The sequence below is a fragment of the Microcebus murinus genome, chromosome 11 (assembly GCF_040939455.1).
Source record: "Microcebus murinus isolate Inina chromosome 11, M.murinus_Inina_mat1.0, whole genome shotgun sequence".
Lineage (NCBI taxonomy): Eukaryota > Metazoa > Chordata > Mammalia > Primates > Cheirogaleidae > Microcebus > Microcebus murinus.
Window position 1 is genome coordinate 101,935,107 of NC_134114.1, and position 14,945 is coordinate 101,950,051.

Here is a 14,945-nt window from a genome sequence, read left to right on the forward strand (position 1 = left end):
CCGGGCGGCCGCCTATTCCCCCGGGCCAGGGCTGGGGCACAGCGCACGGGGGAGGGGAGCGAGTGTATGGGGCGTCTCTCTCTCGGGATGTGTCCCTTGGGTGGGGTGGGGTGGCGTGGTTTGTGGGGCGCTGAAGAAATCAGTCCCCTCCATCTCCTCCCTCTGGAAAACCCCCAAGCCCTTGGAGAACTGCCGGCAACGCTACCGTGGGGGCCGGGACCCTCCTCTGTGTCCTCCTGTGGCCCAGTCCAAGGGGCCTGGGCCTGGCCGGGGCTGCATTGGACCCCAACCACCCTGGCGTGTGGACTCGCTAAAAATCGGCGACTAGATATTGGATTCCAGCGTCATTGAGGTCATTTCACTAATGAGTGCACCGGAAAGAGTTTCCTAATCCATCTGTGAGGGTGGCAACTGAAAGAGAATTTGAAAGCTGACAGAATAGGCGAGGAAAGGCATAGGAGATTTCCACACCCAGTAAGGAAGCCTTTCCCGAAATGGAAGAAAGAAAGGAGCAAACAGAGACACCGGTAGCCCGCCCGGATCAGAGTCTGCCCCTGACAGAAAGTACCCTGACCAGGTTCACCCGTGGGTGGGTGGCGAGCTAGCGGCATTCAGAAGAGCCAGGCCCGCGGTCTGTGCAGAAGACACCTGCACTCGGGTGTGTGTGGCGGCACAATTCCCAAGCAGCTCCAGATGTTAATCCAAGGAGAAGCCAGGGAGTTCCCAACGCCCCAGGTGTCCTCAGCCCACGACTGGCTGCTGTGGGAATGCGAAGCCCGGCTCCTTGTCTCAGAGCAGGGCAACCAGGAGGTGTGATGTCCACACCGGGGTTCCTAGGAGGATCAGACTGAAGCTGGGACTTGGCCTGAAAGTGTCCCCTCGCATGGCCACCCCCTTCCCCTTCCTGCTCCTCTACTCCTGGTGCCCCTCCATCCAGGGGCCAGACCTTAAAGAGTCACCCGCAAGAGAATCCTGGTCCCAAAGGAGCCTTCTGGGGGACCCGTGCTGAGAGAGGTTGTGGGCAGGGCCCGCTGGGGCTCTGCCCGACCCAGGGCTGAGAGATGCAACCTCCCAGCTCTGGGTCCCTGCAGGAAGTGTTGGCAAGCACAGGGCCAGTCCTCCAAAGGCCCAGGTGCAGGGAGCCCAGGCCAAGCAGCCCGTGGAAGAAGCCACATGCTGTGCCACCCCGGGGAACACGACTGCAGGCCACAGCCCTTCCCGCCTCCTCCTCCTCCTCCTCCCACCCCGCCCCCGCCCCCACATGGCGCAGGGCCCAGAGACACCTCAGACACTTGCTACCCAAAGTGCAAAGGGCATCAGTTGCTCCTCCAAACCCCCCCACCCAGCCCAGCAGACCGCGTTGTCCAGCCAGCCCCCAGGCCTCCCTGGGGCGCCCAGCAGAAAAGTGCAGACACCCACCGGACCCTCAATCTCAGTTTTTGGATGTTTTTGCCACTCTAAGGACCCGCAGGCCAGCTGGGCCTTCTGGCAGCACAGAGAGCCCCGGAATCCGACCTGGAGAGCTGGGTGTACGTCCCCATGAGGAGGCGGTCCCCACTTCCGCGGCTCTCCCCTTGCGGGGAGCGGCAGCCACGGGGCCTCAGAGAAGGCACCAGGCTGGGCCCCCACGGCACAGCGGGAGCACGTCCCCCGCAGGCCACTTAGGGACAGGCGGCCGGCCGGCGGACGGTTGGGTTGTGCGAGACGCCGCGGCCGCCCTGCTACCGGGTTCCTGGGAGGGCGTCCTGGAACCAGCGTCCACACCAAGCCCTTGGAAGGCCCAGGCGACGGAGGAGCCCCGTCAGGCAGGGGCCGAGGACGGTGACGGCCCGGGCGGGGAGGAGCGTGTCAGGCAGGGGTAGAGGACGGTGACAGGTGACAGGCCGGGCGGGATGGAGTCAGTCAGGCAGGGGCCGTGGAGGAGACGGGCTGGGTAAGGGTTAGGGTTAGAGTCAGGACACAAGTCACAATCGCAAAGACCTGGAAGCGACCCGAGTGCCCATCGACCCACGAGTGCGTAAATGAAATGTGGCGCGTGGACACCACGGAGTGCTATTCGGCTGTGAGGAGCAGCGGTGAGGGGGCACCTCTCGTGGTTCTCCTGGCCAGAGCTGGAACCCGTTCCAGTAAGCCAAGCATTCCAAGAATGGACACACGAGCACCACGTGCTCGCGCTCACCAGCAAATGGGTACGAACCGATGGACACCTAAGTGGACACAGAGGAATCACCTTCATCGGGTGGGTGTCGGGCGGGTGGGGGGAGGGGATGGGCATACACATCCATTAGGAATGGGGTGGGTGCGCACCGACTGGGGGATGGGCGCACTTGAAGCTCTGACCCGAGGGGGGAGGCTGGGAGAGGGCAACGCACCCGACCTTAACATTGGTACCCCCACAATACGCTGGAACAACATGAGAGGTAAATGAATAAGAACACGGGGGGGGGGGAGAGGGGGGCACGGGCAACACATGTCACCTTAATACTTGGACTCCCATCATCTGCTTGAAAAGAGAGAGAAAAGAAAATGCAATAATAGAGATAAGAGACACTTTTTAAAAATAATGAATCCGGCCGGGCGCTGTGGCTCACGCCTGTAATCCTAGCTCTTGGGAGGCCGAGGCGGGCGGATTGCTCAAGGTCAGGTGTTCAAAACCAGCCTGAGCAAGAGCGAGACCCCGTCTCTACTATCAATAGAAAGAAATGAATTGGCCAACTGATATATATATAAAAATTTAGCTGGGCATGGTGGCGCATGCCTGTAGTCCCAGCTACCCGGGAGGCTGAGGCAGAAGGATCACTCGAGCCCAGGAGTTTGAAGTTGCTGTGAGCTAGGCTGACGCCACGGCACTCACTCTAGCCTGGGCAACAAACCGAGACTCTGTCTCAAAAAATAAATAAATAAATAAATAAATAAATAAATAAATAAATAAATAAATAATGAATCCGAAGAGAAAAGTAAAAGGAGGCCTGTGGAGCAGGTCGGGGTGTGACTCCGGATCCCCCAACATCAGGTGCCACCACCAAAGATTCCTACGTGTAGCCCATAGAACCCCAAAAGCAACGGGAGGAGTTCTGGTCACATACTCCCTCAAAATGACATCCTGGCCTTCTTCGGGAACTCCCTCCCCTCTCAGACTCTCAAGGTTTCCTCCAGCGTGTCGGTTCCCACAGAGCAGACCTTTGGTCTGAGACCTGACAGTCCAGAAGCCACGCATGCTGCCGCGTGGCGGCGGTGTGGCGGCTCGGGACAAGAGGAGGCCCCACAGTGCGGGCTGGGGCGCCAGGCACCGCGGCGGGCGCTGAGGGTGGGGGTCACCCCCACCCCGGGCCGCCCCCGCACTCCCAGAAACGCGACAGAACCAGAGGCAAAAAAAAAAAAAATAAAAAAAGAAGAAGCCTACGGCACCCGGTATTCCCGGGCGGTCTCCCATCCAAGTTCTAACCAGGCCCGACCCTGCTTAGCTTCCGAGATCAGACGAGATCGGGCGCGTTCAGGGTGGTGTGGCCGTGGACGGCAGAGGGCGCCCCTGCCCCGCTCAGGAAGCCGAGCCTCTCTGCGCTTCCCCGCCGCCTCCTCCCGCCCCAGGCCCCGCGCCGGCGCTGACCCGCGCCGGGCCGGGCCTGTTGAGTTCGCCGGCCGGGTCCGGCGGGCTCCGAGGGACGGGGGTGACAGGCGGGGCGGGCAGGGAGCGGCGGGCCGGGGTTGGGGGCTGTCTCTCTATACACACACACTCACACTCACTCACTCACTCACACTCACACAAGATGCGCCTCCACGGCTGGACCCGCCAAGGTGGAGACCTTCCAGCCCCCCTCCTCTCCTCGCCTGGCCTCCTTCACCTCCCCGCCCCCACCCCCAGCGCGCTGACTGCGCACGGGTGGGCGGGGCGCTCGCCCTTTGACCCCAGCCAGGGGCCGCCCTCCCCCACAACCCCTTTCAGTTGCGCCCCCCACCCTGTGGCCGGGCGGCCGCCTATTCCCCCGGGCCAGGGCTGGGGCACAGCGCACGGGGGAGGGGAGCGAGTGTATGGGGCGTCTCTCTCTCGGGATGTGTCCCTTGGGTGGGGTGGGGTGGCGTGGTTTGTGGGGCGCTGAAGAAATCAGTCCCCTCCATCTCCTCCCTCTGGAAAACCCCCAAGCCCTTGGAGAACTGCCGGCAACGCTACCGTGGGGGCCGGGACCCTCCTCTGTGTCCTCCTGTGGCCCAGTCCAAGGGGCCTGGGCCTGGCCGGGGCTGCATTGGACCCCAACCACCCTGGCGTGTGGACTCGCTAAAAATCGGCGACTAGATATTGGATTCCAGCGTCATTGAGGTCATTTCACTAATGAGTGCACCGGAAAGAGTTTCCTAATCCATCTGTGAGGGTGGCAACTGAAAGAGAATTTGAAAGCTGACAGAATAGGCGAGGAAAGGCATAGGAGATTTCCACACCCAGTAAGGAAGCCTTTCCCGAAATGGAAGAAAGAAAGGAGCAAACAGAGACACCGGTAGCCCGCCCGGATCAGAGTCTGCCCCTGACAGAAAGTACCCTGACCAGGTTCACCCGTGGGTGGGTGGCGAGCTAGCGGCATTCAGAAGAGCCAGGCCCGCGGTCTGTGCAGAAGACACCTGCACTCGGGTGTGTGTGGCGGCACAATTCCCAAGCAGCTCCAGATGTTAATCCAAGGAGAAGCCAGGGAGTTCCCAACGCCCCAGGTGTCCTCAGCCCACGACTGGCTGCTGTGGGAATGCGAAGCCCGGCTCCTTGTCTCAGAGCAGGGCAACCAGGAGGTGTGATGTCCACACCGGGGTTCCTAGGAGGATCAGACTGAAGCTGGGACTTGGCCTGAAAGTGTCCCCTCGCATGGCCACCCCCTTCCCCTTCCTGCTCCTCTACTCCTGGTGCCCCTCCATCCAGGGACCAGACCTTAAAGAGTCACCCGCAAGAGAATCCTGGTCCCAAAGGAGCCTTCTGGGGGACCCGTGCTGAGAGAGGTTGTGGGCAGGGCCCGCTGGGGCTCTGCCCGACCCAGGGCTGAGAGATGCAACCTCCCAGCTCTGGGTCCCTGCAGGAAGTGTTGGCAAGCACAGGGCCAGTCCTCCAAAGGCCCAGGTGCAGGGAGCCCAGGCCAAGCAGCCCGTGGAAGAAGCCACATGCTGTGCCACCCCGGGGAACACGACTGCAGGCCACAGCCCTTCCCGCCTCCTCCTCCTCCTCCTCCCACCCCGCCCCCGCCCCCACATGGCGCAGGGCCCAGAGACACCTCAGACACTTGCTACCCAAAGTGCAAAGGGCATCAGTTGCTCCTCCAAACCCCCCCACCCAGCCCAGCAGACCGCGTTGTCCAGCCAGCCCCCAGGCCTCCCTGGGGCGCCCAGCAGAAAAGTGCAGACACCCACCGGACCCTCAATCTCAGTTTTTGGATGTTTTTGCCACTCTAAGGACCCGCAGGCCAGCTGGGCCTTCTGGCAGCACAGAGAGCCCCGGAATCCGACCTGGAGAGCTGGGTGTACGTCCCCATGAGGAGGCGGTCCCCACTTCCGCGGCTCTCCCCTTGCGGGGAGCGGCAGCCACGGGGCCTCAGAGAAGGCACCAGGCTGGGCCCCCACGGCACAGCGGGAGCACGTCCCCCGCAGGCCACTTAGGGACAGGCGGCCGGCCGGCGGACGGTTGGGTTGTGCGAGACGCCGCGGCCGCCCTGCTACCGGGTTCCTGGGAGGGCGTCCTGGAACCAGCGTCCACACCAAGCCCTTGGAAGGCCCAGGCGACGGAGGAGCCCCGTCAGGCAGGGGCCGAGGACGGTGACGGCCCGGGCGGGGAGGAGCGTGTCAGGCAGGGGTAGAGGACGGTGACAGGTGACAGGCCGGGCGGGATGGAGTCAGTCAGGCAGGGGCCGTGGAGGAGACGGGCTGGGTAAGGGTTAGGGTTAGAGTCAGGACACAAGTCACAATCGCAAAGACCTGGAAGCGACCCGAGTGCCCATCGACCCACGAGTGCGTAAATGAAATGTGGCGCGTGGACACCACGGAGTGCTATTCGGCTGTGAGGAGCAGCGGTGAGGGGGCACCTCTCGTGGTTCTCCTGGCCAGAGCTGGAACCCGTTCCAGTAAGCCAAGCATTCCAAGAATGGACACACGAGCACCACGTGCTCGCGCTCACCAGCAAATGGGTACGAACCGATGGACACCTAAGTGGACACAGAGGAATCACCTTCATCGGGTGGGTGTCGGGCGGGTGGGGGGAGGGGATGGGCATACACATCCATTAGGAATGGGGTGGGTGCGCACCGACTGGGGGATGGGCGCACTTGAAGCTCTGACCCGAGGGGGGAGGCTGGGAGAGGGCAACGCACCCGACCTTAACATTGGTACCCCCACAATACGCTGGAACAACATGAGAGGTAAATGAATAAGAACACGGGGGGGGGGGAGAGGGGGGCACGGGCAACACATGTCACCTTAATACTTGGACTCCCATCATCTGCTTGAAAAGAGAGAGAAAAGAAAATGCAATAATAGAGATAAGAGACACTTTTTAAAAATAATGAATCCGGCCGGGCGCTGTGGCTCACGCCTGTAATCCTAGCTCTTGGGAGGCCGAGGCGGGCGGATTGCTCAAGGTCAGGTGTTCAAAACCAGCCTGAGCAAGAGCGAGACCCCGTCTCTACTATCAATAGAAAGAAATGAATTGGCCAACTGATATATATATAAAAATTTAGCTGGGCATGGTGGCGCATGCCTGTAGTCCCAGCTACCCGGGAGGCTGAGGCAGAAGGATCACTCGAGCCCAGGAGTTTGAAGTTGCTGTGAGCTAGGCTGACGCCACGGCACTCACTCTAGCCTGGGCAACAAACCGAGACTCTGTCTCAAAAAATAAATAAATAAATAAATAAATAAATAAATAAATAAATAAATAATGAATCCGAAGAGAAAAGTAAAAGGAGGCCTGTGGAGCAGGTCGGGGTGTGACTCCGGATCCCCCAACATCAGGTGCCACCACCAAAGATTCCTACGTGTAGCCCATAGAACCCCAAAAGCAATGGGAGGAGTTCTGGTCACATACTCCCTCAAAATGACATCCTGGCCTTCTTCGGGAACTCCCTCCCCTCTCAGACTCTCAAGGTTTCCTCCAGCGTGTCGGTTCCCACAGAGCAGACCTTTGGTCTGAGACCTGACAGTCCAGAAGCCACGCATGCTGCCGCGTGGCGGCGGTGTGGCGGCTCGGGACAAGAGGAGGCCCCACAGTGCGGGCTGGGGCGCCAGGCACCGCGGCGGGCGCTGAGGGTGGGGGTCACCCCCACCCCGGGCCGCCCCCGCACTCCCAGAAACGCGACAGAACCAGAGGCAAAAAAAAAAAAAAATAAAAAAAGAAGAAGCCTACGGCACCCGGTATTCCCGGGCGGTCTCCCATCCAAGTTCTAACCAGGCCCGACCCTGCTTAGCTTCCGAGATCAGACGAGATCGGGCGCGTTCAGGGTGGTGTGGCCGTGGACGGCAGAGGGCGCCCCTGCCCCGCTCAGGAAGCCGAGCCTCTCTGCGCTTCCCCACCGCCTCCTCCCGCCCCAGGCCCCGCGCCGGCGCTGACCCGCGCCGGGCCGGGCCTGTTGAGTTCGCCGGCCGGGTCCGGCGGGCTCCGAGGGACGGGGGTGACAGGCGGGGCGGGCAGGGAGCGGCGGGCCGGGGTTGGGGGCTGTCTCTCTATACACACACACTCACACTCACTCACTCACTCACACTCACACAAGATGCGCCTCCACGGCTGGACCCGCCAAGGTGGAGACCTTCCAGCCCCCCTCCTCTCCTCGCCTGGCCTCCTTCACCTCCCCGCCCCCACCCCCAGCGCGCTGACTGCGCACGGGTGGGCGGGGCGCTCGCCCTTTGACCCCAGCCAGGGGCCGCCCTCCCCCACAACCCCTTTCAGTTGCGCCCCCCACCCTGTGGCCGGGCGGCCGCCTATTCCCCCGGGCCAGGGCTGGGGCACAGCGCACGGGGGAGGGGAGCGAGTGTATGGGGCGTCTCTCTCTCGGGATGTGTCCCTTGGGTGGGGTGGGGTGGCGTGGTTTGTGGGGCGCTGAAGAAATCAGTCCCCTCCATCTCCTCCCTCTGGAAAACCCCCAAGCCCTTGGAGAACTGCCGGCAACGCTACCGTGGGGGCCGGGACCCTCCTCTGTGTCCTCCTGTGGCCCAGTCCAAGGGGCCTGGGCCTGGCCGGGGCTGCATTGGACCCCAACCACCCTGGCGTGTGGACTCGCTAAAAATCGGCGACTAGATATTGGATTCCAGCGTCATTGAGGTCATTTCACTAATGAGTGCACCGGAAAGAGTTTCCTAATCCATCTGTGAGGGTGGCAACTGAAAGAGAATTTGAAAGCTGACAGAATAGGCGAGGAAAGGCATAGGAGATTTCCACACCCAGTAAGGAAGCCTTTCCCGAAATGGAAGAAAGAAAGGAGCAAACAGAGACACCGGTAGCCCGCCCGGATCAGAGTCTGCCCCTGACAGAAAGTACCCTGACCAGGTTCACCCGTGGGTGGGTGGCGAGCTAGCGGCATTCAGAAGAGCCAGGCCCGCGGTCTGTGCAGAAGACACCTGCACTCGGGTGTGTGTGGCGGCACAATTCCCAAGCAGCTCCAGATGTTAATCCAAGGAGAAGCCAGGGAGTTCCCAACGCCCCAGGTGTCCTCAGCCCACGACTGGCTGCTGTGGGAATGCGAAGCCCGGCTCCTTGTCTCAGAGCAGGGCAACCAGGAGGTGTGATGTCCACACCGGGGTTCCTAGGAGGATCAGACTGAAGCTGGGACTTGGCCTGAAAGTGTCCCCTCGCATGGCCACCCCCTTCCCCTTCCTGCTCCTCTACTCCTGGTGCCCCTCCATCCAGGGGCCAGACCTTAAAGAGTCACCCGCAAGAGAATCCTGGTCCCAAAGGAGCCTTCTGGGGGACCCGTGCTGAGAGAGGTTGTGGGCAGGGCCCGCTGGGGCTCTGCCCGACCCAGGGCTGAGAGATGCAACCTCCCAGCTCTGGGTCCCTGCAGGAAGTGTTGGCAAGCACAGGGCCAGTCCTCCAAAGGCCCAGGTGCAGGGAGCCCAGGCCAAGCAGCCCGTGGAAGAAGCCACATGCTGTGCCACCCCGGGGAACACGACTGCAGGCCACAGCCCTTCCCGCCTCCTCCTCCTCCTCCTCCCACCCCGCCCCCGCCCCCACATGGCGCAGGGCCCAGAGACACCTCAGACACTTGCTACCCAAAGTGCAAAGGGCATCAGTTGCTCCTCCAAACCCCCCCACCCAGCCCAGCAGACCGCGTTGTCCAGCCAGCCCCCAGGCCTCCCTGGGGCGCCCAGCAGAAAAGTGCAGACACCCACCGGACCCTCAATCTCAGTTTTTGGATGTTTTTGCCACTCTAAGGACCCGCAGGCCAGCTGGGCCTTCTGGCAGCACAGAGAGCCCCGGAATCCGACCTGGAGAGCTGGGTGTACGTCCCCATGAGGAGGCGGTCCCCACTTCCGCGGCTCTCCCCTTGCGGGGAGCGGCAGCCACGGGGCCTCAGAGAAGGCACCAGGCTGGGCCCCCACGGCACAGCGGGAGCACGTCCCCCGCAGGCCACTTAGGGACAGGCGGCCGGCCGGCGGACGGTTGGGTTGTGCGAGACGCCGCGGCCGCCCTGCTACCGGGTTCCTGGGAGGGCGTCCTGGAACCAGCGTCCACACCAAGCCCTTGGAAGGCCCAGGCGACGGAGGAGCCCCGTCAGGCAGGGGCCGAGGACGGTGACGGCCCGGGCGGGGAGGAGCGTGTCAGGCAGGGGTAGAGGACGGTGACAGGTGACAGGCCGGGCGGGATGGAGTCAGTCAGGCAGGGGCCGTGGAGGAGACGGGCTGGGTAAGGGTTAGGGTTAGAGTCAGGACACAAGTCACAATCGCAAAGACCTGGAAGCGACCCGAGTGCCCATCGACCCACGAGTGCGTAAATGAAATGTGGCGCGTGGACACCACGGAGTGCTATTCGGCTGTGAGGAGCAGCGGTGAGGGGGCACCTCTCGTGGTTCTCCTGGCCAGAGCTGGAACCCGTTCCAGTAAGCCAAGCATTCCAAGAATGGACACACGAGCACCACGTGCTCGCGCTCACCAGCAAATGGGTACGAACCGATGGACACCTAAGTGGACACAGAGGAATCACCTTCATCGGGTGGGTGTCGGGCGGGTGGGGGGAGGGGATGGGCATACACATCCATTAGGAATGGGGTGGGTGCGCACCGACTGGGGGATGGGCGCACTTGAAGCTCTGACCCGAGGGGGGAGGCTGGGAGAGGGCAACGCACCCGACCTTAACATTGGTACCCCCACAATACGCTGGAACAACATGAGAGGTAAATGAATAAGAACACGGGGGGGGGGAGAGGGGGGCACGGGCAACACATGTCACCTTAATACTTGGACTCCCATCATCTGCTTGAAAAGAGAGAGAAAAGAAAATGCAATAATAGAGATAAGAGACACTTTTTAAAAATAATGAATCCGGCCGGGCGCTGTGGCTCACGCCTGTAATCCTAGCTCTTGGGAGGCCGAGGCGGGCGGATTGCTCAAGGTCAGGTGTTCAAAACCAGCCTGAGCAAGAGCGAGACCCCGTCTCTACTATCAATAGAAAGAAATGAATTGGCCAACTGATATATATATAAAAATTTAGCTGGGCATGGTGGCGCATGCCTGTAGTCCCAGCTACCCGGGAGGCTGAGGCAGAAGGATCACTCGAGCCCAGGAGTTTGAAGTTGCTGTGAGCTAGGCTGACGCCACGGCACTCACTCTAGCCTGGGCAACAAACCGAGACTCTGTCTCAAAAAATAAATAAATAAATAAATAAATAAATAAATAAATAAATAAATAATGAATCCGAAGAGAAAAGTAAAAGGAGGCCTGTGGAGCAGGTCGGGGTGTGACTCCGGATCCCCCAACATCAGGTGCCACCACCAAAGATTCCTACGTGTAGCCCATAGAACCCCAAAAGCAACGGGAGGAGTTCTGGTCACATACTCCCTCAAAATGACATCCTGGCCTTCTTCGGGAACTCCCTCCCCTCTCAGACTCTCAAGGTTTCCTCCAGCGTGTCGGTTCCCACAGAGCAGACCTTTGGTCTGAGACCTGACAGTCCAGAAGCCACGCATGCTGCCGCGTGGTGGCGGTGTGGCGGCTCGGGACAAGAGGAGGCCCCACAGTGCGGGCTGGGGCGCCAGGCACCGCGGCGGGCGCTGAGGGTGGGGGTCACCCCCACCCCGGGCCGCCCCCGCACTCCCAGAAACGCGACAGAACCAGAGGCAAAAAAAAAAAAAATAAAAAAAGAAGAAGCCTACGGCACCCGGTATTCCCGGGCGGTCTCCCATCCAAGTTCTAACCAGGCCCGACCCTGCTTAGCTTCCGAGATCAGACGAGATCGGGCGCGTTCAGGGTGGTGTGGCCGTGGACGGCAGAGGGCGCCCCTGCCCCGCTCAGGAAGCCGAGCCTCTCTGCGCTTCCCCGCCGCCTCCTCCCGCCCCAGGCCCCGCGCCGGCGCTGACCCGCGCCGGGCCGGGCCTGTTGAGTTCGCCGGCCGGGTCCGGCGGGCTCCGAGGGACGGGGGTGACAGGCGGGGCGGGCAGGGAGCGGCGGGCCGGGGTTGGGGGCTGTCTCTCTATACACACACACTCACACTCACTCACTCACTCACACTCACACAAGATGCGCCTCCACGGCTGGACCCGCCAAGGTGGAGACCTTCCAGCCCCCCTCCTCTCCTCGCCTGGCCTCCTTCACCTCCCCGCCCCCACCCCCAGCGCGCTGACTGCGCACGGGTGGGCGGGGCGCTCGCCCTTTGACCCCAGCCAGGGGCCGCCCTCCCCCACAACCCCTTTCAGTTGCGCCCCCCACCCTGTGGCCGGGCGGCCGCCTATTCCCCCGGGCCAGGGCTGGGGCACAGCGCACGGGGGAGGGGAGCGAGTGTATGGGGCGTCTCTCTCTCGGGATGTGTCCCTTGGGTGGGGTGGGGTGGCGTGGTTTGTGGGGCGCTGAAGAAATCAGTCCCCTCCATCTCCTCCCTCTGGAAAACCCCCAAGCCCTTGGAGAACTGCCGGCAACGCTACCGTGGGGGCCGGGACCCTCCTCTGTGTCCTCCTGTGCCCCAGTCCAAGGGGCCTGGGCCTGGCCGGGGCTGCATTGGACCCCAACCACCCTGGCGTGTGGACTCGCTAAAAATCGGCGACTAGATATTGGATTCCAGCGTCATTGAGGTCATTTCACTAATGAGTGCACCGGAAAGAGTTTCCTAATCCATCTGTGAGGGTGGCAACTGAAAGAGAATTTGAAAGCTGACAGAATAGGCGAGGAAAGGCATAGGAGATTTCCACACCCAGTAAGGAAGCCTTTCCCGAAATGGAAGAAAGAAAGGAGCAAACAGAGACACCGGTAGCCCGCCCGGATCAGAGTCTGCCCCTGACAGAAAGTACCCTGACCAGGTTCACCCGTGGGTGGGTGGCGAGCTAGCGGCATTCAGAAGAGCCAGGCCCGCGGTCTGTGCAGAAGACACCTGCACTCGGGTGTGTGTGGCGGCACAATTCCCAAGCAGCTCCAGATGTTAATCCAAGGAGAAGCCAGGGAGTTCCCAACGCCCCAGGTGTCCTCAGCCCACGACTGGCTGCTGTGGGAATGCGAAGCCCGGCTCCTTGTCTCAGAGCAGGGCAACCAGGAGGTGTGATGTCCACACCGGGGTTCCTAGGAGGATCAGACTGAAGCTGGGACTTGGCCTGAAAGTGTCCCCTCGCATGGCCACCCCCTTCCCCTTCCTGCTCCTCTACTCCTGGTGCCCCTCCATCCAGGGACCAGACCTTAAAGAGTCACCCGCAAGAGAATCCTGGTCCCAAAGGAGCCTTCTGGGGGACCCGTGCTGAGAGAGGTTGTGGGCAGGGCCCGCTGGGGCTCTGCCCGACCCAGGGCTGAGAGATGCAACCTCCCAGCTCTGGGTCCCTGCAGGAAGTGTTGGCAAGCACAGGGCCAGTCCTCCAAAGGCCCAGGTGCAGGGAGCCCAGGCCAAGCAGCCCGTGGAAGAAGCCACATGCTGTGCCACCCCGGGGAACACGACTGCAGGCCACAGCCCTTCCCGCCTCCTCCTCCTCCTCCTCCCACCCCGCCCCCGCCCCCACATGGCGCAGGGCCCAGAGACACCTCAGACACTTGCTACCCAAAGTGCAAAGGGCATCAGTTGCTCCTCCAAACCCCCCCACCCAGCCCAGCAGACCGCGTTGTCCAGCCAGCCCCCAGGCCTCCCTGGGGCGCCCAGCAGAAAAGTGCAGACACCCACCGGACCCTCAATCTCAGTTTTTGGATGTTTTTGCCACTCTAAGGACCCGCAGGCCAGCTGGGCCTTCTGGCAGCACAGAGAGCCCCGGAATCCGACCTGGAGAGCTGGGTGTACGTCCCCATGAGGAGGCGGTCCCCACTTCCGCGGCTCTCCCCTTGCGGGGAGCGGCAGCCACGGGGCCTCAGAGAAGGCACCAGGCTGGGCCCCCACGGCACAGCGGGAGCACGTCCCCCGCAGGCCACTTAGGGACAGGCGGCCGGCCGGCGGACGGTTGGGTTGTGCGAGACGCCGCGGCCGCCCTGCTACCGGGTTCCTGGGAGGGCGTCCTGGAACCAGCGTCCACACCAAGCCCTTGGAAGGCCCAGGCGACGGAGGAGCCCCGTCAGGCAGGGGCCGAGGACGGTGACGGCCCGGGCGGGGAGGAGCGTGTCAGGCAGGGGTAGAGGACGGTGACAGGTGACAGGCCGGGCGGGATGGAGTCAGTCAGGCAGGGGCCGTGGAGGAGACGGGCTGGGTAAGGGTTAGGGTTAGAGTCAGGACACAAGTCACAATCGCAAAGACCTGGAAGCGACCCGAGTGCCCATCGACCCACGAGTGCGTAAATGAAATGTGGCGCGTGGACACCACGGAGTGCTATTCGGCTGTGAGGAGCAGCGGTGAGGGGGCACCTCTCGTGGTTCTCCTGGCCAGAGCTGGAACCCGTTCCAGTAAGCCAAGCATTCCAAGAATGGACACACGAGCACCACGTGCTCGCGCTCACCAGCAAATGGGTACGAACCGATGGACACCTAAGTGGACACAGAGGAATCACCTTCATCGGGTGGGTGTCGGGCGGGTGGGGGGAGGGGATGGGCATACACATCCATTAGGAATGGGGTGGGTGCGCACCGACTGGGGGATGGGCGCACTTGAAGCTCTGACCCGAGGGGGGAGGCTGGGAGAGGGCAACGCACCCGACCTTAACATTGGTACCCCCACAATACGCTGGAACAACATGAGAGGTAAATGAATAAGAACACGGGGGGGGGGGAGAGGGGGGCACGGGCAACACATGTCACCTTAATACTTGGACTCCCATCATCTGCTTGAAAAGAGAGAGAAAAGAAAATGCAATAATAGAGATAAGAGACACTTTTTAAAAATAATGAATCCGGCCGGGCGCTGTGGCTCACGCCTGTAATCCTAGCTCTTGGGAGGCCGAGGCGGGCGGATTGCTCAAGGTCAGGTGTTCAAAACCAGCCTGAGCAAGAGCGAGACCCCGTCTCTACTATCAATAGAAAGAAATGAATTGGCCAACTGATATATATATAAAAATTTAGCTGGGCATGGTGGCGCATGCCTGTAGTCCCAGCTACCCGGGAGGCTGAGGCAGAAGGATCACTCGAGCCCAGGAGTTTGAAGTTGCTGTGAGCTAGGCTGACGCCACGGCACTCACTCTAGCCTGGGCAACAAACCGAGACTCTGTCTCAAAAAATAAATAAATAAATAAATAAATAAATAAATAAATAATGAATCCGAAGAGAAAAGTAAAAGGAGGCCTGTGGAGCAGGTCGGGGTGTGACTCCGGATCCCCCAACATCAGGTGCCACCACCAAAGATTCCTACGTGTAGCCCATAGAACCCCAAAAGCAACGGGAGGAGTTCT

General features: G+C 61.5%; 3 non-coding genes across 3 annotated transcripts; all 3 read right to left on the minus strand.

Moving 5' to 3' along the window:
* Nucleotides 1–3,396: 3,396 nt before the first annotated feature.
* Nucleotides 3,397–3,515, minus strand: LOC142873815 (5S ribosomal RNA). The gene has a single exon (XR_012921788.1). It is a non-coding gene; the product is annotated as a 5S ribosomal RNA (ribosomal RNA).
* A 3,841-nt stretch (nucleotides 3,516–7,356) lies between these two features.
* On the minus strand, nucleotides 7,357–7,475 carry LOC142873816 (5S ribosomal RNA). The gene has a single exon (XR_012921789.1). It is a non-coding gene; the product is annotated as a 5S ribosomal RNA (ribosomal RNA).
* Nucleotides 7,476–11,314: 3,839 nt separating this feature from the next.
* Nucleotides 11,315–11,433, minus strand: LOC142873817 (5S ribosomal RNA). Its single transcript, XR_012921790.1, has one exon. It is a non-coding gene; the product is annotated as a 5S ribosomal RNA (ribosomal RNA).
* Nucleotides 11,434–14,945: the final 3,512 nt, after the last annotated feature.